The sequence below is a fragment of the Pelobates fuscus genome, chromosome 1, assembly GCF_036172605.1.
Source record: "Pelobates fuscus isolate aPelFus1 chromosome 1, aPelFus1.pri, whole genome shotgun sequence".
NCBI lineage: Eukaryota > Metazoa > Chordata > Amphibia > Anura > Pelobatidae > Pelobates > Pelobates fuscus.
The window spans coordinates 464,124,466-464,152,371 of NC_086317.1; the positions used below are offsets into that span (position 1 = coordinate 464,124,466).

Consider the following 27,906-nt stretch of genomic DNA (forward strand, 5'->3'; position numbering starts at 1 on the left):
CTTCTCTCTATCCTGTATCACTCAAAGACATTGTATTGTTGCCTCGTTACTCGTGTCCAGAAACACGAGAGAAGGAAAAAGAAAAAGAAAGCGAGAGAGAAAGAAAGAAAGAAAGAAAGAAAGAAAAAAACGCCACACTGAAACGTAAAGCCAGAAAAGAAATGTGTGTTTAAAAAAAAAAAAAAAAAAAAAAAAGAAATCCTCCGAATGAGTGAATGTGAAATTGCATAGCATAGATCGCCCCCTGCTGGTAGGAGATCGAAAAAGCAAAAGCCTACAACACCTGGTATTCCCAGGCGGTCTCCCATCCAAGTACTAACCAGGCCCGACCCTGCTTAGCTTCCGAGATCAGACGAGATCGGGCGTGTTCAGGGTGGTATGGCCGTAGGCAGAAACTAGGCTCCTTTAACCTCCTCTTATTCTGTTCTTCAACACCCAGGCACCTACCTCCCTCCCAGCTTCTTCATTTGCTGCTCTTGCAACTCACTGCTCAAAGGGCCCACTGACAAATGCGCTTGACGCCTACTTCTTACTTCTATCCCTACACTCCTAAGTGACCTCCTTCCTTTACACTGCGCAGCTGCTGGCACTTAGGCGTCTCCTAGATCTGCTCGGAAATGCAATCCTAACCTCTGTCTCAGAGAAAGCTGGTGAGACTGCGCCGTGACGCACTTCGAAGCAACAGCGCACTGCAATAACTCTTGCTTCAACCCAAAATTGGCACGTGGCGTCTGCCTAGGATCCTTGCTCCTTGATCCTCTCTCCGCTTCGGACTGACAAGCTGCTGTCTGTTGTCACAGGGGTTTGTTGGCAACACAGGGGATGGTAGCCCTTTGAAAACCAATTTGCTAAAGATAGGCCACAAGTGCTGCTTTGGAAACGTTGCTCCACTACTCGGCTGTGCACACCGCTTGGCTACTTTAGCCTACAGCTAGCAGCGGCCTTTTCATTCCAGCGCTTTGGGGTGTAGAGTGAACCAGGCCCACGCTGCTGACAAAACATGCCCCACGCTGCTGACAAAACATGCCCCTCGGTGCTGTTCGGGAGCCCAATCTTTCTGTCTCTCTCCTCTCCCTCTTCAGCAAAAGGGCACAAGACAGCAGGCCTCCACTGGCCATGCTCTGGGTCTGCGATGCAGTGAGAGCGCGAAAAGTGTTTGAATGCCTACAACACCTGGTATTCCGAGATGGTCTCCCATCACAGGTACTAACAGGCCCAACCCTGCTTAGCTTCCGAGATCAGACGAGATCGGGCGCGCTAAGGGTGGTATGGCGTAGGCCACAGCAGGGCTTCCTTTACCTCCCCTTATCCTGCGCACAGGCTCCTTCCACCCGATGCCGCCTTTGTTGTTGCTGCTGCTGCTGCTGCTAGTGCTGGTTGCTTTTGTTCACTGCTGGAGCATGTGTCTTTCAGCCCGCCCGGTCCTTCTTGCTCAGTCTGTAGTGGCAGCGGCCTTTTAGGCGCCCCCTTTTCTTTTTGCCTCTTTCCTGCAGGCCGAGCCTGGGTCTGCCAACTTGTAGCTTCCTAGGTCTTTTAGGGGGAAAGCAAGCGAAGCCCTGTTGCCTCCAGTACTGTTAGGAACCAGTCTTGTCGGCGCGCATTACGTAATGCGGGCTAAAAGTGCTTGGGGCCCGCTGCTTGATTGGGCACATACACTTGCAAGCATCGCCCTTCTTTTGGATTGCTCAGCTGCTGGCGCAAATACGTCTCCCGTCTGCCCTGCCTTGCGGTCCTAGCATGTGCTTTAGAGGCTGTGCTGGTCGTTACGTGGTGCCCCGGCACTGCGTAGTAGTGGAGTATAGAAAGCCTTGCTTATGGCTTGAACTTAAATGTCACTTCTGCCTGCCATCCTGCAATGTATGTGTGGATAGATGGAAGTGAAATATCTGTACATTTCTCTTTTTTTGTTTTTTAAATGCTGCTTTTCTCTTGGACCGCGTCATATCCTATCACCAACCGCATTGATTTAGTTTTTTGTTGTTGCTGTGACCGACACTTTACCACCGTAACACTGACTTGTGCTTGCCCACTTCTCTCTATCCTGTATCACTCAAAGACATTGTATTGTTGCCTCGTTACTCGTGTCCAGAAACACGAGAGAAGGAAAAAGAAAAAGAAAGCGAGAGAGAAAGAAAGAAAGAAAGAAAGAAAGAAAAAAACGCCACACTGAAACGTAAAGCCAGAAAAGAAATGTGTGTTTAAAAAAAAAAAAAAAAAAAAAAAAAAAAGAAATCCTCCGAATGAGTGAATGTGAAATTGCATAGCGTAGATCGCCCCCTGCTGGTAGGAGATCGAAAAAGCAAAAGCCTACAACACCTGGTATTCCCAGGCGGTCTCCCATCCAAGTACTAACCAGGCCCGACCCTGCTTAGCTTCCGAGATCAGACGAGATCGGGCGTGTTCAGGGTGGTATGGCCGTAGGCAGAAACTAGGCTCCTTTAACCTCCTCTTATTCTGTTCTTCAACACCCAGGCACCTACCTCCCTCCCAGCTTCTTCATTTGCTGCTCTTGCAACTCACTGCTCAAAGGGCCCACTGACAAATGCGCTTGACGCCTACTTCTTACTTCTATCCCTACACTCCTAAGTGACCTCCTTCCTTTACACTGCGCAGCTGCTGGCACTTAGGCCTCTCCTAGATCTGCTCGGAAATGCAATCCTAACCTCTGTCTCAGAGAAAGCTGGTGAGACTGCGCCGTGACGCACTTCGAAGCAACAGCGCACTGCAATAACTCTTGCTTCAACCCAAAATTGGCACGTGGCGTCTGCCTAGGATCCTTGCTCCTTGATCCTCTCTCCGCTTCGGACTGACAAGCTGCTGTCTGTTGTCACAGGGGTTTGTTGGCAACACAGGGGATGGTAGCCCTTTGAAAACCAATTTGCTAAAGATAGGCCACAAGTGCTGCTTTGGAAACGTTGCTCCACTACTCGGCTGTGCACACCGCTTGGCTACTTTAGCCTACAGCTAGCAGCGGCCTTTTCATTCCAGCGCTTTGGGGTGTAGAGTGAACCAGGCCCACGCTGCTGACAAAACATGCCCCACGCTGCTGACAAAACATGCCCCTCGGTGCTGTTCGGGAGCCCAATCTTTCTGTCTCTCTCCTCTCCCTCTTCAGCAAAAGGGCACAAGACAGCAGGCCTCCACTGGCCATGCTCTGGGTCTGCGATGCAGTGAGAGCGCGAAAAGTGTTTGAATGCCTACAACACCTGGTATTCCGAGATGGTCTCCCATCACAGGTACTAACAGGCCCAACCCTGCTTAGCTTCCGAGATCAGACGAGATCGGGCGCGCTAAGGGTGGTATGGCGTAGGCCACAGCAGGGCTTCCTTTACCTCCCCTTATCCTGCGCACAGGCTCCTTCCACCCGATGCCGCCTTTGTTGTTGCTGCTGCTGCTGCTGCTAGTGCTGGTTGCTTTTGTTCACTGCTGGAGCATGTGTCTTTCAGCCCGCCCGGTCCTTCTTGCTCAGTCTGTAGTGGCAGCGGCCTTTTAGGCGCCCCCTTTTCTTTTTGCCTCTTTCCTGCAGGCCGAGCCTGGGTCTGCCAACTTGTAGCTTCCTAGGTCTTTTAGGGGGAAAGCAAGCGAAGCCCTGTTGCCTCCAGTACTGTTAGGAACCAGTCTTGTCGGCGCGCATTACGTAATGCGGGCTAAAAGTGCTTGGGGCCCGCTGCTTGATTGGGCACATACACTTGCAAGCATCGCCCTTCTTTTGGATTGCTCAGCTGCTGGCGCAAATACGTCTCCCGTCTGCCCTGCCTTGCGGTCCTAGCATGTGCTTTAGAGGCTGTGCTGGTCGTTACGTGGTGCCCCGGCACTGCGTAGTAGTGGAGTATAGAAAGCCTTGCTTATGGCTTGAACTTAAATGTCACTTCTGCCTGCCATCCTGCAATGTATGTGTGGATAGATGGAAGTGAAATATCTGTACATTTCTCTTTTTTTGTTTTTTAAATGCTGCTTTTCTCTTGGACCGCGTCATATCCTATCACCAACCGCATTGATTTAGTTTTTTGTTGTTGCTGTGACCGACACTTTACCACCGTAACACTGACTTGTGCTTGCCCACTTCTCTCTATCCTGTATCACTCAAAGACATTGTATTGTTGCCTCGTTACTCGTGTCCAGAAACACGAGAGAAGGAAAAAGAAAAAGAAAGCGAGAGAGAAAGAAAGAAAGAAAGAAAGAAAGAAAAAAACGCCACACTGAAACGTAAAGCCAGAAAAGAAATGTGTGTTTAAAAAAAAAAAAAAAAAAAAAAAAAAAGAAATCCTCCGAATGAGTGAATGTGAAATTGCATAGCGTAGATCGCCCCCTGCTGGTAGGAGATCGAAAAAGCAAAAGCCTACAACACCTGGTATTCCCAGGCGGTCTCCCATCCAAGTACTAACCAGGCCCGACCCTGCTTAGCTTCCGAGATCAGACGAGATCGGGCGTGTTCAGGGTGGTATGGCCGTAGGCAGAAACTAGGCTCCTTTAACCTCCTCTTATTCTGTTCTTCAACACCCAGGCACCTACCTCCCTCCCAGCTTCTTCATTTGCTGCTCTTGCAACTCACTGCTCAAAGGGCCCACTGACAAATGCGCTTGACGCCTACTTCTTACTTCTATCCCTACACTCCTAAGTGACCTCCTTCCTTTACACTGCGCAGCTGCTGGCACTTAGGCCTCTCCTAGATCTGCTCGGAAATGCAATCCTAACCTCTGTCTCAGAGAAAGCTGGTGAGACTGCGCCGTGACGCACTTCGAAGCAACAGCGCACTGCAATAACTCTTGCTTCAACCCAAAATTGGCACGTGGCGTCTGCCTAGGATCCTTGCTCCTTGATCCTCTCTCCGCTTCGGACTGACAAGCTGCTGTCTGTTGTCACAGGGGTTTGTTGGCAACACAGGGGATGGTAGCCCTTTGAAAACCAATTTGCTAAAGATAGGCCACAAGTGCTGCTTTGGAAACGTTGCTCCACTACTCGGCTGTGCACACCGCTTGGCTACTTTAGCCTACAGCTAGCAGCGGCCTTTTCATTCCAGCGCTTTGGGGTGTAGAGTGAACCAGGCCCACGCTGCTGACAAAACATGCCCCACGCTGCTGACAAAACATGCCCCTCGGTGCTGTTCGGGAGCCTAATCTTTCTGTCCCTCTCCTCTCCCTCTTCAGCAAAAGGGCACAAGACAGCAGGCCTCCACTGGCCATGCTCTGGGTCTGCGATGCAGTGAGAGCGCGAAAAGTGTTCGAATGCCTACAACACCTGGTATTCCGAGATGGTCTCCCATCACAGGTACTAACCAGGCCCAACCCTGCTTAGCTTCCGAGATCAGACGAGATCGGGCGCGCTAAGGGTGGTATGGCGTAGGCCACAGCAGGGCTTCCTTTACCTCCCCTTATCCTGCGCACAGGCTCCTTCCACCCGATGCCGCCTTTGTTGTTGCTGCTGCTGCTGCTGCTAGTGCTGGTTGCTTTTGTTCACTGCTGGAGCATGTGTCTTTCAGCCCGCCCGGTCCTTCTTGCTCAGTCTGTAGTGGCAGCGGCCTTTTAGGCGCCCCCTTTTCTTTTTGCCTCTTTCCTGCAGGCCGAGCCTGGGTCTGCCAACTTGTAGCTTCCTAGGTCTTTTAGGGGGAAAGCAAGCGAAGCCCTGTTGCCTCCAGTACTGTTAGGAACCAGTCTTGTCGGCGCGCATTACGTAATGCGGGCTAAAAGTGCTTGGGGCCCGCTGCTTGATTGGGCACATACACTTGCAAGCATCGCCCTTCTTTTGGATTGCTCAGCTGCTGGCGCAAATACGTCTCCCGTCTGCCCTGCCTTGCGGTCCTAGCATGTGCTTTAGAGGCTGTGCTGGTCGTTACGTGGTGCCCCGGCACTGCGTAGTAGTGGAGTATAGAAAGCCTTGCTTATGGCTTGCACTTAAATGTCACTTCTGCCTGCCATCCTGCAATGTATGTGTGGATAGATGGAAGTGAAATATCTGTACATTTCTCTTTTTTTGTTTTTTAAATGCTGCTTTTCTCTTGGACCGCGTCATATCCTATCACCAACCGCATTGATTTAGTTTTTTGTTGTTGCTGTGACCGACACTTTACCACCGTAACACTGACTTGTGCTTGCCCACTTCTCTCTATCCTGTATCACTCAAAGACATTGTATTGTTGCCTCGTTACTCGTGTCCAGAAACACGAGAGAAGGAAAAAGAAAAAGAAAGCGAGAGAGAAAGAAAGAAAGAAAGAAAGAAAGAAAGAAAGAAAGAAAAAAACGCCACACTGAAACGTAAAGCCAGAAAAGAAATGTGTGTTTAAAAAAAAAAAAAAAAAAAAAAAGAAATCCTCCGAATGAGTGAATGTGAAATTGCATAGCGTAGATCGCCCCCTGCTGGTAGGAGATCGAAAAAGCAAAAGCCTACAACACCTGGTATTCCCAGGCGGTCTCCCATCCAAGTACTAACCAGGCCCGACCCTGCTTAGCTTCCGAGATCAGACGAGATCGGGCGTGTTCAGGGTGGTATGGCCGTAGGCAGAAACTAGGCTCCTTTAACCTCCTCTTATTCTGTTCTTCAACACCCAGGCACCTACCTCCCTCCCTCCCTCCCTCCCTCCCAGCTTCTTCATTTGCTGCTCTTGCAACTCACTGCTCAAAGGGCCCACTGACAAATGCGCTTGACGCCTACTTCTTACTTCTATCCCTACACTCCTAAGTGACCTCCTTCCTTTACACTGCGCAGCTGCTGGCACTTAGGCGTCTCCTAGATCTGCTCGGAAATGCAATCCTAACCTCTGTCTCAGAGAAAGCTGGTGAGACTGCGCCGTGACGCACTTCGAAGCAACAGCGCACTGCAATAACTCTTGCTTCAACCCAAAATTGGCACGTGGCGTCTGCCTAGGATCCTTGCTCCTTGATCCTCTCTCCGCTTCGGACTGACAAGCTGCTGTCTGTTGTCACAGGGGTTTGTTGGCAACACAGGGGATGGTAGCCCTTTGAAAACCAATTTGCTAAAGATAGGCCACAAGTGCTGCTTTGGAAACGTTGCTCCACTACTCGGCTGTGCACACCGCTTGGCTACTTTAGCCTACAGCTAGCAGCGGCCTTTTCATTCCAGCGCTTTGGGGTGTAGAGTGAACCAGGCCCACGCTGCTGACAAAACATGCCCCACGCTGCTGACAAAACATGCCCCTCGGTGCTGTTCGGGAGCCCAATCTTTCTGTCCCTCTCCTCTCCCTCTTCAGCAAAAGGGCACAAGACAGCAGGCCTCCACTGGCCATGCTCTGGGTCTGCGATGCAGTGAGAGCGCGAAAAGTGTTTGAATGCCTACAACACCTGGTATTCCGAGATGGTCTCCCATCACAGGTACTAACCAGGCCCAACCCTGCTTAGCTTCCGAGATCAGACGAGATCGGGCGCGCTAAGGGTGGTATGGCGTAGGCCACAGCAGGGCTTCCTTTACCTCCCCTTATCCTGCGCACAGGCTCCTTCCACCCGATGCCGCCTTTGTTGTTGCTGCTGCTGCTGCTGCTAGTGCTGGTTGCTTTTGTTCACTGCTGGAGCATGTGTCTTTCAGCCCGCCCGGTCCTTCTTGCTCAGTCTGTAGTGGCAGCGGCCTTTTAGGCGCCCCCTTTTCTTTTTGCCTCTTTCCTGCAGGCCGAGCCTGGGTCTGCCAACTTGTAGCTTCCTAGGTCTTTTAGGGGGAAAGCAAGCGAAGCCCTGTTGCCTCCAGTACTGTTAGGAACCAGTCTTGTCGGCGCGCATTACGTAATGCGGGCTAAAAGTGCTTGGGGCCCGCTGCTTGATTGGGCACATACACTTGCAAGCATCGCCCTTCTTTTGGATTGCTCAGCTGCTGGCGCAAATACGTCTCCCGTCTGCCCTGCCTTGCGGTCCTAGCATGTGCTTTAGAGGCTGTGCTGGTCGTTACGTGGTGCCCCGGCACTGCGTAGTAGTGGAGTATAGAAAGCCTTGCTTATGGCTTGCACTTAAATGTCACTTCTGCCTGCCATCCTGCAATGTATGTGTGGATAGATGGAAGTGAAATATCTGTACATTTCTCTTTTTTTGTTTTTTAAATGCTGCTTTTCTCTTGGACCGCGTCATATCCTATCACCAACCGCATTGATTTAGTTTTTTGTTGTTGCTGTGACCGACACTTTACCACCGTAACACTGACTTGTGCTTGCCCACTTCTCTCTATCCTGTATCACTCAAAGACATTGTATTGTTGCCTCGTTACTCGTGTCCAGAAACACGAGAGAAGGAAAAAGAAAAAGAAAGCGAGAGAGAAAGAAAGAAAGAAAGAAAGAAAGAAAGAAAGAAAAAAACGCCACACTGAAACGTAAAGCCAGAAAAGAAATGTGTGTTTAAAAAAAAAAAAAAAAAAAAAAAGAAATCCTCCGAATGAGTGAATGTGAAATTGCATAGCGTAGATCGCCCCCTGCTGGTAGGAGATCGAAAAAGCAAAAGCCTACAACACCTGGTATTCCCAGGCGGTCTCCCATCCAAGTACTAACCAGGCCCGACCCTGCTTAGCTTCCGAGATCAGACGAGATCGGGCGTGTTCAGGGTGGTATGGCCGTAGGCAGAAACTAGGCTCCTTTAACCTCCTCTTATTCTGTTCTTCAACACCCAGGCACCTACCTCCCTCCCTCCCTCCCTCCCAGCTTCTTCATTTGCTGCTCTTGCAACTCACTGCTCAAAGGGCCCACTGACAAATGCGCTTGACGCCTACTTCTTACTTCTATCCCTACACTCCTAAGTGACCTCCTTCCTTTACACTGCGCAGCTGCTGGCACTTAGGCCTCTCCTAGATCTGCTCGGAAATGCAATCCTAACCTCTGTCTCAGAGAAAGCTGGTGAGACTGCGCCGTGACGCACTTCGAAGCAACAGCGCACTGCAATAACTCTTGCTTCAACCCAAAATTGGCACGTGGCGTCTGCCTAGGATCCTTGCTCCTTGATCCTCTCTCCGCTTCGGACTGACAAGCTGCTGTCTGTTGTCACAGGGGTTTGTTGGCAACACAGGGGATGGTAGCCCTTTGAAAACCAATTTGCTAAAGATAGGCCACAAGTGCTGCTTTGGAAACGTTGCTCCACTACTCGGCTGTGCACACCGCTTGGCTACTTTAGCCTACAGCTAGCAGCGGCCTTTTCATTCCAGCGCTTTGGGGTGTAGAGTGAACCAGGCCCACGCTGCTGACAAAACATGCCCCACGCTGCTGACAAAACATGCCCCTCGGTGCTGTTCGGGAGCCCAATCTTTCTGTCCCTCTCCTCTCCCTCTTCAGCAAAAGGGCACAAGACAGCAGGCCTCCACTGGCCATGCTCTGGGTCTGCGATGCAGTGAGAGCGCGAAAAGTGTTCGAATGCCTACAACACCTGGTATTCCGAGATGGTCTCCCATCACAGGTACTAACCAGGCCCAACCCTGCTTAGCTTCCGAGATCAGACGAGATCGGGCGCGCTAAGGGTGGTATGGCGTAGGCCACAGCAGCGCTTCCTTTACCTCCCCTTATCCTGCGCACAGGCTCCTTCCACCCGATGCCGCCTTTGTTGTTGCTGCTGCTGCTGCTGCTAGTGCTGGTTGCTTTTGTTCACTGCTGGAGCATGTGTCTTTCAGCCCGCCCGGTCCTTCTTGCTCAGTCTGTAGTGGCAGCGGCCTTTTAGGCGCCCCCTTTTCTTTTTGCCTCTTTCCTGCAGGCCGAGCCTGGGTCTGCCAACTTGTAGCTTCCTAGGTCTTTTAGGGGGAAAGCAAGCGAAGCCCTGTTGCCTCCAGTACTGTTAGGAACCAGTCTTGTCGGCGCGCATTACGTAATGCGGGCTAAAAGTGCTTGGGGCCCGCTGCTTGATTGGGCACATACACTTGCAAGCATCGCCCTTCTTTTGGATTGCTCAGCTGCTGGCGCAAATACGTCTCCCGTCTGCCCTGCCTTGCGGACCTAGCATGTGCTTTAGAGGCTGTGCTGGTCGTTACGTGGTGCCCCGGCACTGCGTAGTAGTGGAGTATAGAAAGCCTTGCTTATGGCTTGCACTTAAATGTCACTTCTGCTGCCATCCTGCAATGTATGTGTGGATAGATGGAAGTGAAATATCTGTACATTTCTCTTTTTTTGTTTTTTAAATGCTGCTTTTCTCTTGGACCGCGTCATATCCTATCACCAACCGCATTGATTTAGTTTTTTGTTGTTGCTGTGACCGACACTTTACCACCGTAACACTGACTTGTGCTTGCCCACTTCTCTCTATCCTGTATCACTCAAAGACATTGTATTGTTGCCTCGTTACTCGTGTCCAGAAACACGAGAGAAGGAAAAAGAAAAAGAAAGCGAGAGAGAAAGAAAGAAAGAAAGAAAGAAAGAAAGAAAAAAACGCCACACTGAAACGTAAAGCCAGAAAAGAAATGTGTGTTTAAAAAAAAAAAAAAAAAAAAAAAGAAATCCTCCGAATGAGTGAATGTGAAATTGCATAGCGTAGATCGCCCCCTGCTGGTAGGAGATCGAAAAAGCAAAAGCCTACAACACCTGGTATTCCCAGACGGTCTCCCATCCAAGTACTAACCAGGCCCGACCCTGCTTAGCTTCCGAGATCAGACGAGATCGGGCGTGTTCAGGGTGGTATGGCCGTAGGCAGAAACTAGGCTCCTTTAACCTCCTCTTATTCTGTTCTTCAATACCCAGGCACCTACCTCCCTCCCAGCTTCTTCATTTGCTGCTCTTGCAACTCACTGCTCAAAGGGCCCACTGACAAATGCGCTTGACGCCTACTTCTTACTTCTATCCCTACACTCCTAAGTGACCTCCTTCCTTTACACTGCGCAGCTGCTGGCACTTAGGCCTCTCCTAGATCTGCTCGGAAATGCAATCCTAACCTCTGTCTCAGAGAAAGCTGGTGAGACTGCGCCGTGACGCACTTCGAAGCAACAGCGCACTGCAATAACTCTTGCTTCAACCCAAAATTGGCACGTGGCGTCTGCCTAGGATCCTTGCTCCTTGATCCTCTCTCCGCTTCGGACTGACAAGCTGCTGTCTGTTGTCACAGGGGTTTGTTGGCAACACAGGGGATGGTAGCCCTTTGAAAACCAATTTGCTAAAGATAGGCCACAAGTGCTGCTTTGGAAACGTTGCTCCACTACTCGGCTGTGCACACCGCTTGGCTACTTTAGCCTACAGCTAGCAGCGGCCTTTTCATTCCAGCGCTTTGGGGTGTAGAGTGAACCAGGCCCACGCTGCTGACAAAACATGCCCCACGCTGCTGACAAAACATGCCCCTCGGTGCTGTTCGGGAGCCCAATCTTTCTGTCTCTCTCCTCTCCCTCTTCAGCAAAAGGGCACAAGACAGCAGGCCTCCACTGGCCATGCTCTGGGTCTGCGATGCAGTGAGAGCGCGAAAAGTGTTTGAATGCCTACAACACCTGGTATTCCGAGATGGTCTCCCATCACAGGTACTAACAGGCCCAACCCTGCTTAGCTTCCGAGATCAGACGAGATCGGGCGCGCTAAGGGTGGTATGGCGTAGGCCACAGCAGGGCTTCCTTTACCTCCCCTTATCCTGCGCACAGGCTCCTTCCACCCGATGCCGCCTTTGTTGTTGCTGCTGCTGCTGCTGCTAGTGCTGGTTGCTTTTGTTCACTGCTGGAGCATGTGTCTTTCAGCCCGCCCGGTCCTTCTTGCTCAGTCTGTAGTGGCAGCGGCCTTTTAGGCGCCCCCTTTTCTTTTTGCCTCTTTCCTGCAGGCCGAGCCTGGGTCTGCCAACTTGTAGCTTCCTAGGTCTTTTAGGGGGAAAGCAAGCGAAGCCCTGTTGCCTCCAGTACTGTTAGGAACCAGTCTTGTCGGCGCGCATTACGTAATGCGGGCTAAAAGTGCTTGGGGCCCGCTGCTTGATTGGGCACGTACACTTGCAAGCATCGCCCTTCTTTTGGATTGCTCAGCTGCTGGCGCAAATACGTCTTCCGTCTGCCCTGCCTTGCGGTCCTAGCATGTGCTTTAGAGGCTGTGCTGGTCGTTACGTGGTGCCCCGGCACTGCGTAGTAGTGGAGTATAGAAAGCCTTGCTTATGGCTTGAACTTAAATGTCACTTCTGCCTGCCATCCTGCAATGTATGTGTGGATAGATGGAAGTGAAATATCTGTACATTTCTCTTTTTTTGTTTTTTAAATGCTGCTTTTCTCTTGGACCGCGTCATATCCTATCACCAACCGCATTGATTTAGTTTTTTGTTGTTGCTGTGACCGACACTTTACCACCGTAACACTGACTTGTGCTTGCCCACTTCTCTCTATCCTGTATCACTCAAAGACATTGTATTGTTGCCTCGTTACTCGTGTCCAGAAACACGAGAGAAGGAAAAAGAAAAAGAAAGCGAGAGAGAAAGAAAGAAAGAAAGAAAGAAAGAAAGAAAAAAACGCCACACTGAAACGTAAAGCCAGAAAAGAAATGTGTGTTTAAAAAAAAAAAAAAAAAAAGAAATCCTCCGAATGAGTGAATGTGAAATTGCATAGCGTAGATCGCCCCCTGCTGGTAGGAGATCGAAAAAGCAAAAGCCTACAACACCTGGTATTCCCAGGCGGTCTCCCATCCAAGTACTAACCAGGCCCGACCCTGCTTAGCTTCCGAGATCAGACGAGATCGGGCGTGTTCAGGGTGGTATGGCCGTAGGCAGAAACTAGGCTCCTTTAACCTCCTCTTATTCTGTTCTTCAACACCCAGGCACCTACCTCCCTCCCAGCTTCTTCATTTGCTGCTCTTGCAACTCACTGCTCAAAGGGCCCACTGACAAATGCGCTTGACGCCTACTTCTTACTTCTATCCCTACACTCCTAAGTGACCTCCTTCCTTTACACTGCGCAGCTGCTGGCACTTAGGCCTCTCCTAGATCTGCTCGGAAATGCAATCCTAACCTCTGTCTCAGAGAAAGCTGGTGAGACTGCGCCGTGACGCACTTCGAAGCAACAGCGCACTGCAATAACTCTTGCTTCAACCCAAAATTGGCACGTGGCGTCTGCCTAGGATCCTTGCTCCTTGATCCTCTCTCCGCTTCGGACTGACAAGCTGCTGTCTGTTGTCACAGGGGTTTGTTGGCAACACAGGGGATGGTAGCCCTTTGAAAACCAATTTGCTAAAGATAGGCCACAAGTGCTGCTTTGGAAACGTTGCTCCACTACTCGGCTGTGCACACCGCTTGGCTACTTTAGCCTACAGCTAGCAGCGGCCTTTTCATTCCAGCGCTTTGGGGTGTAGAGTGAACCAGGCCCACGCTGCTGACAAAACATGCCCCACGCTGCTGACAAAACATGCCCCTCGGTGCTGTTCGGGAGCCCAATCTTTCTGTCTCTCTCCTCTCCCTCTTCAGCAAAAGGGCACAAGACAGCAGGCCTCCACTGGCCATGCTCTGGGTCTGCGATGCAGTGAGAGCGCGAAAAGTGTTTGAATGCCTACAACACCTGGTATTCCGAGATGGTCTCCCATCACAGGTACTAACAGGCCCAACCCTGCTTAGCTTCCGAGATCAGACGAGATCGGGCGCGCTAAGGGTGGTATGGCGTAGGCCACAGCAGGGCTTCCTTTACCTCCCCTTATCCTGCGCACAGGCTCCTTCCACCCGATGCCGCCTTTGTTGTTGCTGCTGCTGCTGCTGCTAGTGCTGGTTGCTTTTGTTCACTGCTGGAGCATGTGTCTTTCAGCCCGCCCGGTCCTTCTTGCTCAGTCTGTAGTGGCAGCGGCCTTTTAGGCGCCCCCTTTTCTTTTTGCCTCTTTCCTGCAGGCCGAGCCTGGGTCTGCCAACTTGTAGCTTCCTAGGTCTTTTAGGGGGAAAGCAAGCGAAGCCCTGTTGCCTCCAGTACTGTTAGGAACCAGTCTTGTCGGCGCGCATTACGTAATGCGGGCTAAAAGTGCTTGGGGCCCGCTGCTTGATTGGGCACATACACTTGCAAGCATCGCCCTTCTTTTGGATTGCTCAGCTGCTGGCGCAAATACGTCTCCCGTCTGCCCTGCCTTGCGGTCCTAGCATGTGCTTTAGAGGCTGTGCTGGTCGTTACGTGGTGCCCCGGCACTGCGTAGTAGTGGAGTATAGAAAGCCTTGCTTATGGCTTGAACTTAAATGTCACTTCTGCCTGCCATCCTGCAATGTATGTGTGGATAGATGGAAGTGAAATATCTGTACATTTCTCTTTTTTTGTTTTTTAAATGCTGCTTTTCTCTTGGACCGCGTCATATCCTATCACCAACCGCATTGATTTAGTTTTTTGTTGTTGCTGTGACCGACACTTTACCACCGTAACACTGACTTGTGCTTGCCCACTTCTCTCTATCCTGTATCACTCAAAGACATTGTATTGTTGCCTCGTTACTCGTGTCCAGAAACACGAGAGAAGGAAAAAGAAAAAGAAAGCGAGAGAGAAAGAAAGAAAGAAAGAAAGAAAGAAAGAAAGAAAGAAAGAAAGAAAGAAAGAAAAAAACGCCACACTGAAACGTAAAGCCAGAAAAGAAATGTGTGTTTAAAAAAAAAAAAAAAAAAAAAAAGAAATCCTCCGAATGAGTGAATGTGAAATTGCATAGCGTAGATCGCCCCCTGCTGGTAGGAGATCGAAAAAGCAAAAGCCTACAACACCTGGTATTCCCAGGCGGTCTCCCATCCAAGTACTAACCAGGCCCGACCCTGCTTAGCTTCCGAGATCAGACGAGATCGGGCGTGTTCAGGGTGGTATGGCCGTAGGCAGAAACTAGGCTCCTTTAACCTCCTCTTATTCTGTTCTTCAACACCCAGGCACCTACCTCCCTCCCTCCCTCCCTCCCAGCTTCTTCATTTGCTGCTCTTGCAACTCACTGCTCAAAGGGCCCACTGACAAATGCGCTTGACGCCTACTTCTTACTTCTATCCCTACACTCCTAAGTGACCTCCTTCCTTTACACTGCGCAGCTGCTGGCACTTAGGCCTCTCCTAGATCTGCTCGGAAATGCAATCCTAACCTCTGTCTCAGAGAAAGCTGGTGAGACTGCGCCGTGACGCACTTCGAAGCAACAGCGCACTGCAATAACTCTTGCTTCAACCCAAAATTGGCACGTGGCGTCTGCCTAGGATCCTTGCTCCTTGATCCTCTCTCCGCTTCGGACTGACAAGCTGCTGTCTGTTGTCACAGGGGTTTGTTGGCAACACAGGGGATGGTAGCCCTTTGAAAACCAATTTGCTAAAGATAGGCCACAAGTGCTGCTTTGGAAACGTTGCTCCACTACTCGGCTGTGCACACCGCTTGGCTACTTTAGCCTACAGCTAGCAGCGGCCTTTTCATTCCAGCGCTTTGGGGTGTAGAGTGAACCAGGCCCACGCTGCTGACAAAACATGCCCCACGCTGCTGACAAAACATGCCCCTCGGTGCTGTTCGGGAGCCCAATCTTTCTGTCTCTCTCCTCTCCCTCTTCAGCAAAAGGGCACAAGACAGCAGGCCTCCACTGGCCATGCTCTGGGTCTGCGATGCAGTGAGAGCGCGAAAAGTGTTTGAATGCCTACAACACCTGGTATTCCGAGATGGTCTCCCATCACAGGTACTAACAGGCCCAACCCTGCTTAGCTTCCGAGATCAGACGAGATCGGGCGCTCTAAGGGTGGTATGGCGTAGGCCACAGCAGGGCTTCCTTTACCTCCCCTTATCCTGCGCACAGGCTCCTTCCACCCGATGCCGCCTTTGTTGTTGCTGCTGCTGCTGCTGCTAGTGCTGGTTGCTTTTGTTCACTGCTGGAGCATGTGTCTTTCAGCCCGCCCGGTCCTTCTTGCTCAGTCTGTAGTGGCAGCGGCCTTTTAGGCGCCCCCTTTTCTTTTTGCCTCTTTCCTGCAGGCCGAGCCTGGGTCTGCCAACTTGTAGCTTCCTAGGTCTTTTAGGGGGAAAGCAAGCGAAGCCCTGTTGCCTCCAGTACTGTTAGGAACCAGTCTTGTCGGCGCGCATTACGTAATGCGGGCTAAAAGTGCTTGGGGCCCGCTGCTTGATTGGGCACATACACTTGCAAGCATCGCCCTTCTTTTGGATTGCTCAGCTGCTGGCGCAAATACGTCTCCCGTCTGCCCTGCCTTGCGGTCCTAGCATGTGCTTTAGAGGCTGTGCTGGTCGTTACGTGGTGCCCCGGCACTGCGTAGTAGTGGAGTATAGAAAGCCTTGCTTATGGCTTGCACTTAAATGTCACTTCTGCCTGCCATCCTGCAATGTATGTGTGGATAGATGGAAGTGAAATATCTGTACATTTCTCTTTTTTTGTTTTTTAAATGCTGCTTTTCTCTTGGACCGCGTCATATCCTATCACCAACCGCATTGATTTAGTTTTTTGTTGTTGCTGTGACCGACACTTTACCACCGTAACACTGACTTGTGCTTGCCCACTTCTCTCTATCCTGTATCACTCAAAGACATTGTATTGTTGCCTCGTTACTCGTGTCCAGAAACACGAGAGAAGGAAAAAGAAAAAGAAAGCGAGAGAGAAAGAAAGAAAGAAAGAAAGAAAGAAAGAAAAAAACGCCACACTGAAACGTAAAGCCAGAAAAGAAATGTGTGTTTAAAAAAAAAAAAAAAAAAAAAAAAGAAATCCTCCGAATGAGTGAATGTGAAATTGCATAGCGTAGATCGCCCCCTGCTGGTAGGAGATCGAAAAAGCAAAAGCCTACAACACCTGGTATTCCCAGGCGGTCTCCCATCCAAGTACTAACCAGGCCCGACCCTGCTTAGCTTCCGAGATCAGACGAGATCGGGCGTGTTCAGGGTGGTATGGCCGTAGGCAGAAACTAGGCTCCTTTAACCTCCTCTTATTCTGTTCTTCAATACCCAGGCACCTACCTCCCTCCCAGCTTCTTCATTTGCTGCTCTTGCAACTCACTGCTCAAAGGGCCCACTGACAAATGCGCTTGACGCCTACTTCTTACTTCTATCCCTACACTCCTAAGTGACCTCCTTCCTTTACACTGCGCAGCTGCTGGCACTTAGGCCTCTCCTAGATCTGCTCGGAAATGCAATCCTAACCTCTGTCTCAGAGAAAGCTGGTGAGACTGCGCCGTGACGCACTTCGAAGCAACAGCGCACTGCAATAACTCTTGCTTCAACCCAAAATTGGCACGTGGCGTCTGCCTAGGATCCTTGCTCCTTGATCCTCTCTCCGCTTCGGACTGACAAGCTGCTGTCTGTTGTCACAGGGGTTTGTTGGCAACACAGGGGATGGTAGCCCTTTGAAAACCAATTTGCTAAAGATAGGCCACAAGTGCTGCTTTGGAAACGTTGCTCCACTACTCGGCTGTGCACACCGCTTGGCTACTTTAGCCTACAGCTAGCAGCGGCCTTTTCATTCCAGCGCTTTGGGGTGTAGAGTGAACCAGGCCCACGCTGCTGACAAAACATGCCCCACGCTGCTGACAAAACATGCCCCTCGGTGCTGTTCGGGAGCCCAATCTTTCTGTCTCTCTCCTCTCCCTCTTCAGCAAAAGGGCACAAGACAGCAGGCCTCCACTGGCCATGCTCTGGGTCTGCGATGCAGTGAGAGCGCGAAAAGTGTTTGAATGCCTACAACACCTGGTATTCCGAGATGGTCTCCCATCACAGGTACTAACAGGCCCAACCCTGCTTAGCTTCCGAGATCAGACGAGATCGGGCGCGCTAAGGGTGGTATGGCGTAGGCCACAGCAGGGCTTCCTTTACCTCCCCTTATCCTGCGCACAGGCTCCTTCCACCCGATGCCGCCTTTGTTGTTGCTGCTGCTGCTGCTGCTAGTGCTGGTTGCTTTTGTTCACTGCTGGAGCATGTGTCTTTCAGCCCGCCCGGTCCTTCTTGCTCAGTCTGTAGTGGCAGCGGCCTTTTAGGCGCCCCCTTTTCTTTTTGCCTCTTTCCTGCAGGCCGAGCCTGGGTCTGCCAACTTGTAGCTTCCTAGGTCTTTTAGGGGGAAAGCAAGCGAAGCCCTGTTGCCTCCAGTACTGTTAGGAACCAGTCTTGTCGGCGCGCATTACGTAATGCGGGCTAAAAGTGCTTGGGGCCCGCTGCTTGATTGGGCACGTACACTTGCAAGCATCGCCCTTCTTTTGGATTGCTCAGCTGCTGGCGCAAATACGTCTTCCGTCTGCCCTGCCTTGCGGTCCTAGCATGTGCTTTAGAGGCTGTGCTGGTCGTTACGTGGTGCCCCGGCACTGCGTAGTAGTGGAGTATAGAAAGCCTTGCTTATGGCTTGAACTTAAATGTCACTTCTGCCTGCCATCCTGCAATGTATGTGTGGATAGATGGAAGTGAAATATCTGTACATTTCTCTTTTTTTGTTTTTTAAATGCTGCTTTTCTCTTGGACCGCGTCATATCCTATCACCAACCGCATTGATTTAGTTTTTTGTTGTTGCTGTGACCGACACTTTACCACCGTAACACTGACTTGTGCTTGCCCACTTCTCTCTATCCTGTATCACTCAAAGACATTGTATTGTTGCCTCGTTACTCGTGTCCAGAAACACGAGAGAAGGAAAAAGAAAAAGAAAGCGAGAGAGAAAGAAAGAAAGAAAGAAAGAAAGAAAGAAAAAAACGCCACACTGAAACGTAAAGCCAGAAAAGAAATGTGTGTTTAAAAAAAAAAAAAAAAAAAAAAAGAAATCCTCCGAATGAGTGAATGTGAAATTGCATAGCGTAGATCGCCCCCTGCTGGTAGGAGATCGAAAAAGCAAAAGCCTACAACACCTGGTATTCCCAGGCGGTCTCCCATCCAAGTACTAACCAGGCCCGACCCTGCTTAGCTTCCGAGATCAGACGAGATCGGGCGTGTTCAGGGTGGTATGGCCGTAGGCAGAAACTAGGCTCCTTTAACCTCCTCTTATTCTGTTCTTCAATACCCAGGCACCTACCTCCCTCCCAGCTTCTTCATTTGCTGCTCTTGCAACTCACTGCTCAAAGGGCCCACTGACAAATGCGCTTGACGCCTACTTCTTACTTCTATCCCTACACTCCTAAGTGACCTCCTTCCTTTACACTGCGCAGCTGCTGGCACTTAGGCCTCTCCTAGATCTGCTCGGAAATGCAATCCTAACCTCTGTCTCAGAGAAAGCTGGTGAGACTGCGCCGTGACGCACTTCGAAGCAACAGCGCACTGCAATAACTCTTGCTTCAACCCAAAATTGGCACGTGGCGTCTGCCTAGGATCCTTGCTCCTTGATCCTCTCTCCGCTTCGGACTGACAAGCTGCTGTCTGTTGTCACAGGGGTTTGTTGGCAACACAGGGGATGGTAGCCCTTTGAAAACCAATTTGCTAAAGATAGGCCACAAGTGCTGCTTTGGAAACGTTGCTCCACTACTCGGCTGTGCACACCGCTTGGCTACTTTAGCCTACAGCTAGCAGCGGCCTTTTCATTCCAGCGCTTTGGGGTGTAGAGTGAACCAGGCCCACGCTGCTGACAAAACATGCCCCACGCTGCTGACAAAACATGCCCCTCGGTGCTGTTCGGGAGCCCAATCTTTCTGTCTCTCTCCTCTCCCTCTTCAGCAAAAGGGCACAAGACAGCAGGCCTCCACTGGCCATGCTCTGGGTCTGCGATGCAGTGAGAGCGCGAAAAGTGTTTGAATGCCTACAACACCTGGTATTCCGAGATGGTCTCCCATCACAGGTACTAACAGGCCCAACCCTGCTTAGCTTCCGAGATCAGACGAGATCGGGCGCGCTAAGGGTGGTATGGCGTAGGCCACAGCAGGGCTTCCTTTACCTCCCCTTATCCTGCGCACAGGCTCCTTCCACCCGATGCCGCCTTTGTTGTTGCTGCTGCTGCTGCTGCTAGTGCTGGTTGCTTTTGTTCACTGCTGGAGCATGTGTCTTTCAGCCCGCCCGGTCCTTCTTGCTCAGTCTGTAGTGGCAGCGGCCTTTTAGGCGCCCCCTTTTCTTTTTGCCTCTTTCCTGCAGGCCGAGCCTGGGTCTGCCAACTTGTAGCTTCCTAGGTCTTTTAGGGGGAAAGCAAGCGAAGCCCTGTTGCCTCCAGTACTGTTAGGAACCAGTCTTGTCGGCGCGCATTACGTAATGCGGGCTAAAAGTGCTTGGGGCCCGCTGCTTGATTGGGCACGTACACTTGCAAGCATCGCCCTTCTTTTGGATTGCTCAGCTGCTGGCGCAAATACGTCTTCCGTCTGCCCTGCCTTGCGGTCCTAGCATGTGCTTTAGAGGCTGTGCTGGTCGTTACGTGGTGCCCCGGCACTGCGTAGTAGTGGAGTATAGAAAGCCTTGCTTATGGCTTGAACTTAAATGTCACTTCTGCCTGCCATCCTGCAATGTATGTGTGGATAGATGGAAGTGAAATATCTGTACATTTCTCTTTTTTTGTTTTTTAAATGCTGCTTTTCTCTTGGACCGCGTCATATCCTATCACCAACCGCATTGATTTAGTTTTTTGTTGTTGCTGTGACCGACACTTTACCACCGTAACACTGACTTGTGCTTGCCCACTTCTCTCTATCCTGTATCACTCAAAGACATTGTATTGTTGCCTCGTTACTCGTGTCCAGAAACACGAGAGAAGGAAAAAGAAAAAGAAAGCGAGAGAGAAAGAAAGAAAGAAAGAAAGAAAGAAAGAAAAAAACGCCACACTGAAACGTAAAGCCAGAAAAGAAATGTGTGTTTAAAAAAAAAAAAAAAAAAAGAAATCCTCCGAATGAGTGAATGTGAAATTGCATAGCGTAGATCGCCCCCTGCTGGTAGGAGATCGAAAAAGCAAAAGCCTACAACACCTGGTATTCCCAGGCGGTCTCCCATCCAAGTACTAACCAGGCCCGACCCTGCTTAGCTTCCGAGATCAGACGAGATCGGGCGTGTTCAGGGTGGTATGGCCGTAGGCAGAAACTAGGCTCCTTTAACCTCCTCTTATTCTGTTCTTCAACACCCAGGCACCTACCTCCCTCCCAGCTTCTTCATTTGCTGCTCTTGCAACTCACTGCTCAAAGGGCCCACTGACAAATGCGCTTGACGCCTACTTCTTACTTCTATCCCTACACTCCTAAGTGACCTCCTTCCTTTACACTGCGCAGCTGCTGGCACTTAGGCCTCTCCTAGATCTGCTCGGAAATGCAATCCTAACCTCTGTCTCAGAGAAAGCTGGTGAGACTGCGCCGTGACGCACTTCGAAGCAACAGCGCACTGCAATAACTCTTGCTTCAACCCAAAATTGGCACGTGGCGTCTGCCTAGGATCCTTGCTCCTTGATCCTCTCTCCGCTTCGGACTGACAAGCTGCTGTCTGTTGTCACAGGGGTTTGTTGGCAACACAGGGGATGGTAGCCCTTTGAAAACCAATTTGCTAAAGATAGGCCACAAGTGCTGCTTTGGAAACGTTGCTCCACTACTCGGCTGTGCACACCGCTTGGCTACTTTAGCCTACAGCTAGCAGCGGCCTTTTCATTCCAGCGCTTTGGGGTGTAGAGTGAACCAGGCCCACGCTGCTGACAAAACATGCCCCACGCTGCTGACAAAACATGCCCCTCGGTGCTGTTCGGGAGCCCAATCTTTCTGTCTCTCTCCTCTCCCTCTTCAGCAAAAGGGCACAAGACAGCAGGCCTCCACTAGCCATGCTCTGGGTCTGCGATGCAGTGAGAGCGCGAAAAGTGTTTGAATGCCTACAACACCTGGTATTCCGAGATGGTCTCCCATCACAGGTACTAACAGGCCCAACCCTGCTTAGCTTCCGAGATCAGACGAGATCGGGCGCGCTAAGGGTGGTATGGCGTAGGCCACAGCAGGGCTTCCTTTACCTCCCCTTATCCTGCGCACAGGCTCCTTCCACCCGATGCCGCCTTTGTTGTTGCTGCTGCTGCTGCTGCTAGTGCTGGTTGCTTTTGTTCACTGCTGGAGCATGTGTCTTTCAGCCCGCCCGGTCCTTCTTGCTCAGTCTGTAGTGGCAGCGGCCTTTTAGGCGCCCCCTTTTCTTTTTGCCTCTTTCCTGCAGGCCGAGCCTGGGTCTGCCAACTTGTAGCTTCCTAGGTCTTTTAGGGGGAAAGCAAGCGAAGCCCTGTTGCCTCCAGTACTGTTAGGAACCAGTCTTGTCGGCGCGCATTACGTAATGCGGGCTAAAAGTGCTTGGGGCCCGCTGCTTGATTGGGCACATACACTTGCAAGCATCGCCCTTCTTTTGGATTGCTCAGCTGCTGGCGCAAATACGTCTCCCGTCTGCCCTGCCTTGCGGTCCTAGCATGTGCTTTAGAGGCTGTGCTGGTCGTTACGTGGTGCCCCGGCACTGCGTAGTAGTGGAGTATAGAAAGCCTTGCTTATGGCTTGAACTTAAATGTCACTTCTGCCTGCCATCCTGCAATGTATGTGTGGATAGATGGAAGTGAAATATCTGTACATTTCTCTTTTTTTGTTTTTTAAATGCTGCTTTTCTCTTGGACCGCGTCATATCCTATCACCAACCGCATTGATTTAGTTTTTTGTTGTTGCTGTGACCGACACTTTACCACCGTAACACTGACTTGTGCTTGCCCACTTCTCTCTATCCTGTATCACTCAAAGACATTGTATTGTTGCCTCGTTACTCGTGTCCAGAAACACGAGAGAAGGAAAAAGAAAAAGAAAGCGAGAGAGAAAGAAAGAAAGAAAGAAAGAAAGAAAGAAAAAAACGCCACACTGAAACGTAAAGCCAGAAAAGAAATGTGTGTTTAAAAAAAAAAAAAAAAAAAGAAATCCTCCGAATGAGTGAATGTGAAATTGCATAGCGTAGATCGCCCCCTGCTGGTAGGAGATCGAAAAAGCAAAAGCCTACAACACCTGGTATTCCCAGGCGGTCTCCCATCCAAGTACTAACCAGGCCCGACCCTGCTTAGCTTCCGAGATCAGACGAGATCAGGCGTGTTCAGGGTGGTATGGCCGTAGGCAGAAACTAGGCTCCTTTAACCTCCTCTTATTCTGTTCTTCAACACCCAGGCACCTACCTCCCTCCCTCCCTCCCTCCCAGCTTCTTCATTTGCTGCTCTTGCAACTCACTGCTCAAAGGGCCCACTGACAAATGCGCTTGACGCCTACTTCTTACTTCTATCCCTACACTCCTAAGTGACCTCCTTCCTTTACACTGCGCAGCTGCTGGCACTTAGGCCTCTCCTAGATCTGCTCGGAAATGCAATCCTAACCTCTGTCTCAGAGAAAGCTGGTGAGACTGCGCCGTGACGCACTTCGAAGCAACAGCGCACTGCAATAACTCTTGCTTCAACCCAAAATTGGCACGTGGCGTCTGCCTAGGATCCTTGCTCCTTGATCCTCTCTCCGCTTCGGACTGACAAGCTGCTGTCTGTTGTCACAGGGGTTTGTTGGCAACACAGGGGATGGTAGCCCTTTGAAAACCAATTTGCTAAAGATAGGCCACAAGTGCTGCTTTGGAAACGTTGCTCCACTACTCGGCTGTGCACACCGCTTGGCTACTTTAGCCTACAGCTAGCAGCGGCCTTTTCATTCCAGCGCTTTGGGGTGTAGAGTGAACCAGGCCCACGCTGCTGACAAAACATGCCCCACGCTGCTGACAAAACATGCCCCTCGGTGCTGTTCGGGAGCCCAATCTTTCTGTCTCTCTCCTCTCCCTCTTCAGCAAAAGGGCACAAGACAGCAGGCCTCCACTGGCCATGCTCTGGGTCTGCGATGCAGTGAGAGCGCGAAAAGTGTTTGAATGCCTACAACACCTGGTATTCCGAGATGGTCTCCCATCACAGGTACTAACAGGCCCAACCCTGCTTAGCTTCCGAGATCAGACGAGATCGGGCGCTCTAAGGGTGGTATGGCGTAGGCCACAGCAGGGCTTCCTTTACCTCCCCTTATCCTGCGCACAGGCTCCTTCCACCCGATGCCGCCTTTGTTGTTGCTGCTGCTGCTGCTGCTAGTGCTGGTTGCTTTTGTTCACTGCTGGAGCATGTGTCTTTCAGCCCGCCCGGTCCTTCTTGCTCAGTCTGTAGTGGCAGCGGCCTTTTAGGCGCCCCCTTTTCTTTTTGCCTCTTTCCTGCAGGCCGAGCCTGGGTCTGCCAACTTGTAGCTTCCTAGGTCTTTTAGGGGGAAAGCAAGCGAAGCCCTGTTGCCTCCAGTACTGTTAGGAACCAGTCTTGTCGGCGCGCATTACGTAATGCGGGCTAAAAGTGCTTGGGGCCCGCTGCTTGATTGGGCACATACACTTGCAAGCATCGCCCTTCTTTTGGATTGCTCAGCTGCTGGCGCAAATACGTCTCCCGTCTGCCCTGCCTTGCGGTCCTAGCATGTGCTTTAGAGGCTGTGCTGGTCGTTACGTGGTGCCCCGGCACTGCGTAGTAGTGGAGTATAGAAAGCCTTGCTTATGGCTTGCACTTAAATGTCACTTCTGCCTGCCATCCTGCAATGTATGTGTGGATAGATGGAAGTGAAATATCTGTACATTTCTCTTTTTTTGTTTTTTAAATGCTGCTTTTCTCTTGGACCGCGTCATATCCTATCACCAACCGCATTGATTTAGTTTTTTGTTGTTGCTGTGACCGACACTTTACCACCGTAACACTGACTTGTGCTTGCCCACTTCTCTCTATCCTGTATCACTCAAAGACATTGTATTGTTGCCTCGTTACTCGTGTCCAGAAACACGAGAGAAGGAAAAAGAAAAAGAAAGCGAGAGAGAAAGAAAGAAAGAAAGAAAGAAAGAAAGAAAGAAAGAAAGAAAAAAACGCCACACTGAAACGTAAAGCCAGAAAAGAAATGTGTGTTTAAAAAAAAAAAAAAAAAAAAAAAAAAGAAATCCTCCGAATGAGTGAATGTGAAATTGCATAGCGTAGATCGCCCCCTGCTGGTAGGAGATCGAAAAAGCAAAAGCCTACAACACCTGGTATTCCCAGGCGGTCTCCCATCCAAGTACTAACCAGGCCCGACCCTGCTTAGCTTCCGAGATCAGACGAGATTGGGCGTGTTCAGGGTGGTATGGCCGTAGGCAGAAACTAGGCTCCTTTAACCTCCTCTTATTCTGTTCTTCAACACCCAGGCACCTACCTCCCTCCCTCCCTCCCAGCTTCTTCATTTGCTGCTCTTGCAACTCACTGCTCAAAGGGCCCACTGACAAATGCGCTTGACGCCTACTTCTTACTTCTATCCCTACACTCCTAAGTGACCTCCTTCCTTTACACTGCGCAGCTGCTGGCACTTAGGCCTCTCCTAGATCTGCTCGGAAATGCAATCCTAACCTCTGTCTCAGAGAAAGCTGGTGAGACTGCGCCGTGACGCACTTCGAAGCAACAGCGCACTGCAATAACTCTTGCTTCAACCCAAAATTGGCACGTGGCGTCTGCCTAGGATCCTTGCTCCTTGATCCTCTCTCCGCTTCGGACTGACAAGCTGCTGTCTGTTGTCACAGGGGTTTGTTGGCAACACAGGGGATGGTAGCCCTTTGAAAACCAATTTGCTAAAGATAGGCCACAAGTGCTGCTTTGGAAACGTTGCTCCACTACTCGGCTGTGCACACCGCTTGGCTACTTTAGCCTACAGCTAGCAGCGGCCTTTTCATTCCAGCGCTTTGGGGTGTAGAGTGAACCAGGCCCACGCTGCTGACAAAACATGCCCCACGCTGCTGACAAAACATGCCCCTCGGTGCTGTTCAGGAGCCCAATCTTTCTGTCCCTCTCCTCTCCCTCTTCAGCAAAAGGGCACAAGACAGCAGGCCTCCACTGGCCATGCTCTGGGTCTGCGATGCAGTGAGAGCGCGAAAAGTGTTCGAATGCCTACAACACCTGGTATTCCGAGATGGTCTCCCATCACAGGTACTAACCAGGCCCAACCCTGCTTAGCTTCCGAGATCAGACGAGATCGGGCGCGCTAAGGGTGGTATGGCGTAGGCCACAGCAGGGCTTCCTTTACCTCCCCTTATCCTGCGCACAGGCTCCTTCCACCCGATGCCGCCTTTGTTGTTGCTGCTGCTGCTGCTGCTAGTGCTGGTTGCTTTTGTTCACTGCTGGAGCATGTGTCTTTCAGCCCGCCCGGTCCTTCTTGCTCAGTCTGTAGTGGCAGCGGCCTTTTAGGCGCCCCCTTTTCTTTTTGCCTCTTTCCTGCAGGCCGAGCCTGGGTCTGCCAACTTGTAGCTTCCTAGGTCTTTTAGGGGGAAAGCAAGCGAAGCCCTGTTGCCTCCAGTACTGTTAGGAACCAGTCTTGTCGGCGCGCATTACGTAATGCGGGCTAAAAGTGCTTGGGGCCCGCTGCTTGATTGGGCACATACACTTGCAAGCATCGCCCTTCTTTTGGATTGCTCAGCTGCTGGCGCAAATACGTCTCCCGTCTGCCCTGCCTTGCGGTCCTAGCATGTGCTTTAGAGGCTGTGCTGGTCGTTACGTGGTGCCCCGGCACTGCGTAGTAGTGGAGTATAGAAAGCCTTGCTTATGGCTTGCACTTAAATGTCACTTCTGCCTGCCATCCTGCAATGTATGTGTGGATAGATGGAAGTGAAATATCTGTACATTTCTCTTTTTTTGTTTTTTAAATGCTGCTTTTCTCTTGGACCGCGTCATATCCTATCACCAACCGCATTGATTTAGTTTTTTGTTGTTGCTGTGACCGACACTTTACCACCGTAACACTGACTTGTGCTTGCCCACTTCTCTCTATCCTGTATCACTCAAAGACATTGTATTGTTGCCTCGTTACTCGTGTCCAGAAACACGAGAGAAGGAAAAAGAAAAAGAAAGCGAGAGAGAAAGAAAGAAAGAAAGAAAGAAAGAAAAAAACGCCACACTGAAACGTAAAGCCAGAAAAGAAATGTGTGTTTAAAAAAAAAAAAAAAAAAAAAAAAGAAATCCTCCGAATGAGTGAATGTGAAATTGCATAGCGTAGATCGCCCCCTGCTGGTAGGAGATCGAAAAAGCAAAAGCCTACAACACCTGGTATTCCCAGGCGGTCTCCCATCCAAGTACTAACCAGGCCCGACCCTGCTTAGCTTCCGAGATCAGACGAGATCGGGCGTGTTCAGGGTGGTATGGCCGTAGGCAGAAACTAGGCTCCTTTAACCTCCTCTTATTCTGTTCTTCAACACCCAGGCACCTACCTCCCTCCCTCCCTCCCTCCCTCCCAGCTTCTTCATTTGCTGCTCTTGCAACTCACTGCTCAAAGGGCCCACTGACAAATGCGCTTGACGCCTACTTCTTACTTCTATCCCTACACTCCTAAGTGACCTCCTTCCTTTACACTGCGCAGCTGCTGGCACTTAGGCCTCTCCTAGATCTGCTCGGAAATGCAATCCTAACCTCTGTCTCAGAGAAAGCTGGTGAGACTGCGCCGTGACGCACTTCGAAGCAACAGCGCACTGCAATAACTCTTGCTTCAACCCAAAATTGGCACGTGGCGTCTGCCTAGGATCCTTGCTCCTTGATCCTCTCTCCGCTTCGGACTGACAAGCTGCTGTCTGTTGTCACAGGGGTTTGTTGGCAACACAGGGGATGGTAGCCCTTTGAAAACCAATTTGCTAAAGATAGGCCACAAGTGCTGCTTTGGAAACGTTGCTCCACTACTCGGCTGTGCACACCGCTTGGCTACTTTAGCCTACAGCTAGCAGCGGCCTTTTCATTCCAGCGCTTTGGGGTGTAGAGTGAACCAGGCCCACGCTGCTGACAAAACATGCCCCACGCTGCTGACAAAACATGCCCCTCGGTGCTGTTCGGGAGCCCAATCTTTCTGTCTCTCTCCTCTCCCTCTTCAGCAAAAGGGCACAAGACAGCAGGCCTCCACTGGCCATGCTCTGGGTCTGCGATGCAGTGAGAGCGCGAAAAGTGTTTGAATGCCTACAACACCTGGTATTCCGAGATGGTCTCCCATCACAGGTACTAACAGGCCCAACCCTGCTTAGCTTCCGAGATCAGACGAGATCGGGCGCGCTAAGGGTGGTATGGCGTAGGCCACAGCAGGGCTTCCTTTACCTCCCCTTATCCTGCGCACAGGCTCCTTCCACCCGATGCCGCCTTTGTTGTTGCTGCTGCTGCTGCTGCTAGTG

At 50.9% G+C, this 27,906-nt stretch overlaps 14 non-coding genes and 14 pseudogenes across 14 annotated transcripts; all 28 read right to left on the reverse strand.

Moving 5' to 3' along the window:
- Positions 1-271: 271 nt before the first annotated feature.
- Positions 272-390, reverse strand: LOC134577578 (5S ribosomal RNA). Its single transcript, XR_010086045.1, has one exon. It is a non-coding gene; the product is annotated as a 5S ribosomal RNA (ribosomal RNA).
- Positions 391-1,161: 771 nt separating this feature from the next.
- Positions 1,162-1,279, reverse strand: LOC134578925 (5S ribosomal RNA; annotated as a pseudogene).
- Positions 1,280-2,304: 1,025 nt separating this feature from the next.
- LOC134577630 (5S ribosomal RNA) lies at positions 2,305-2,423 on the reverse strand. The gene has a single exon (XR_010086051.1). It is a non-coding gene; the product is annotated as a 5S ribosomal RNA (ribosomal RNA).
- Positions 2,424-3,194: 771 nt separating this feature from the next.
- LOC134578932 (5S ribosomal RNA) lies at positions 3,195-3,312 on the reverse strand (annotated as a pseudogene).
- Positions 3,313-4,336: 1,024 nt separating this feature from the next.
- On the reverse strand, positions 4,337-4,455 carry LOC134577688 (5S ribosomal RNA). Its single transcript, XR_010086053.1, has one exon. It is a non-coding gene; the product is annotated as a 5S ribosomal RNA (ribosomal RNA).
- Positions 4,456-5,226: 771 nt separating this feature from the next.
- On the reverse strand, positions 5,227-5,345 carry LOC134577840 (5S ribosomal RNA; annotated as a pseudogene).
- Positions 5,346-6,377: 1,032 nt separating this feature from the next.
- LOC134577752 (5S ribosomal RNA) lies at positions 6,378-6,496 on the reverse strand. Its single transcript, XR_010086055.1, has one exon. It is a non-coding gene; the product is annotated as a 5S ribosomal RNA (ribosomal RNA).
- Positions 6,497-7,283: 787 nt separating this feature from the next.
- LOC134577845 (5S ribosomal RNA) lies at positions 7,284-7,402 on the reverse strand (annotated as a pseudogene).
- A 1,028-nt stretch (positions 7,403-8,430) lies between these two features.
- Positions 8,431-8,549, reverse strand: LOC134577808 (5S ribosomal RNA). The gene has a single exon (XR_010086060.1). It is a non-coding gene; the product is annotated as a 5S ribosomal RNA (ribosomal RNA).
- A 783-nt stretch (positions 8,550-9,332) lies between these two features.
- Positions 9,333-9,451, reverse strand: LOC134577848 (5S ribosomal RNA; annotated as a pseudogene).
- Positions 9,452-10,474: 1,023 nt separating this feature from the next.
- On the reverse strand, positions 10,475-10,593 carry LOC134577313 (5S ribosomal RNA). The gene has a single exon (XR_010085982.1). It is a non-coding gene; the product is annotated as a 5S ribosomal RNA (ribosomal RNA).
- A 771-nt stretch (positions 10,594-11,364) lies between these two features.
- LOC134578938 (5S ribosomal RNA) lies at positions 11,365-11,482 on the reverse strand (annotated as a pseudogene).
- A 1,020-nt stretch (positions 11,483-12,502) lies between these two features.
- On the reverse strand, positions 12,503-12,621 carry LOC134577872 (5S ribosomal RNA). The gene has a single exon (XR_010086063.1). It is a non-coding gene; the product is annotated as a 5S ribosomal RNA (ribosomal RNA).
- A 771-nt stretch (positions 12,622-13,392) lies between these two features.
- Positions 13,393-13,510, reverse strand: LOC134578941 (5S ribosomal RNA; annotated as a pseudogene).
- Positions 13,511-14,558: 1,048 nt separating this feature from the next.
- LOC134577931 (5S ribosomal RNA) lies at positions 14,559-14,677 on the reverse strand. The gene has a single exon (XR_010086064.1). It is a non-coding gene; the product is annotated as a 5S ribosomal RNA (ribosomal RNA).
- Positions 14,678-15,460: 783 nt separating this feature from the next.
- On the reverse strand, positions 15,461-15,578 carry LOC134578862 (5S ribosomal RNA; annotated as a pseudogene).
- A 1,025-nt stretch (positions 15,579-16,603) lies between these two features.
- LOC134577991 (5S ribosomal RNA) lies at positions 16,604-16,722 on the reverse strand. The gene has a single exon (XR_010086067.1). It is a non-coding gene; the product is annotated as a 5S ribosomal RNA (ribosomal RNA).
- A 771-nt stretch (positions 16,723-17,493) lies between these two features.
- Positions 17,494-17,611, reverse strand: LOC134578954 (5S ribosomal RNA; annotated as a pseudogene).
- Positions 17,612-18,635: 1,024 nt separating this feature from the next.
- On the reverse strand, positions 18,636-18,754 carry LOC134578065 (5S ribosomal RNA). The gene has a single exon (XR_010086070.1). It is a non-coding gene; the product is annotated as a 5S ribosomal RNA (ribosomal RNA).
- A 771-nt stretch (positions 18,755-19,525) lies between these two features.
- On the reverse strand, positions 19,526-19,643 carry LOC134578960 (5S ribosomal RNA; annotated as a pseudogene).
- A 1,020-nt stretch (positions 19,644-20,663) lies between these two features.
- Positions 20,664-20,782, reverse strand: LOC134578123 (5S ribosomal RNA). The gene has a single exon (XR_010086071.1). It is a non-coding gene; the product is annotated as a 5S ribosomal RNA (ribosomal RNA).
- Positions 20,783-21,553: 771 nt separating this feature from the next.
- On the reverse strand, positions 21,554-21,671 carry LOC134578963 (5S ribosomal RNA; annotated as a pseudogene).
- Positions 21,672-22,691: 1,020 nt separating this feature from the next.
- Positions 22,692-22,810, reverse strand: LOC134577370 (5S ribosomal RNA). Its single transcript, XR_010085994.1, has one exon. It is a non-coding gene; the product is annotated as a 5S ribosomal RNA (ribosomal RNA).
- A 783-nt stretch (positions 22,811-23,593) lies between these two features.
- Positions 23,594-23,711, reverse strand: LOC134578867 (5S ribosomal RNA; annotated as a pseudogene).
- A 1,039-nt stretch (positions 23,712-24,750) lies between these two features.
- On the reverse strand, positions 24,751-24,869 carry LOC134577535 (5S ribosomal RNA). Its single transcript, XR_010086037.1, has one exon. It is a non-coding gene; the product is annotated as a 5S ribosomal RNA (ribosomal RNA).
- Positions 24,870-25,648: 779 nt separating this feature from the next.
- Positions 25,649-25,767, reverse strand: LOC134577854 (5S ribosomal RNA; annotated as a pseudogene).
- A 1,021-nt stretch (positions 25,768-26,788) lies between these two features.
- Positions 26,789-26,907, reverse strand: LOC134578184 (5S ribosomal RNA). The gene has a single exon (XR_010086073.1). It is a non-coding gene; the product is annotated as a 5S ribosomal RNA (ribosomal RNA).
- Positions 26,908-27,694: 787 nt separating this feature from the next.
- On the reverse strand, positions 27,695-27,812 carry LOC134578967 (5S ribosomal RNA; annotated as a pseudogene).
- Positions 27,813-27,906: the final 94 nt, after the last annotated feature.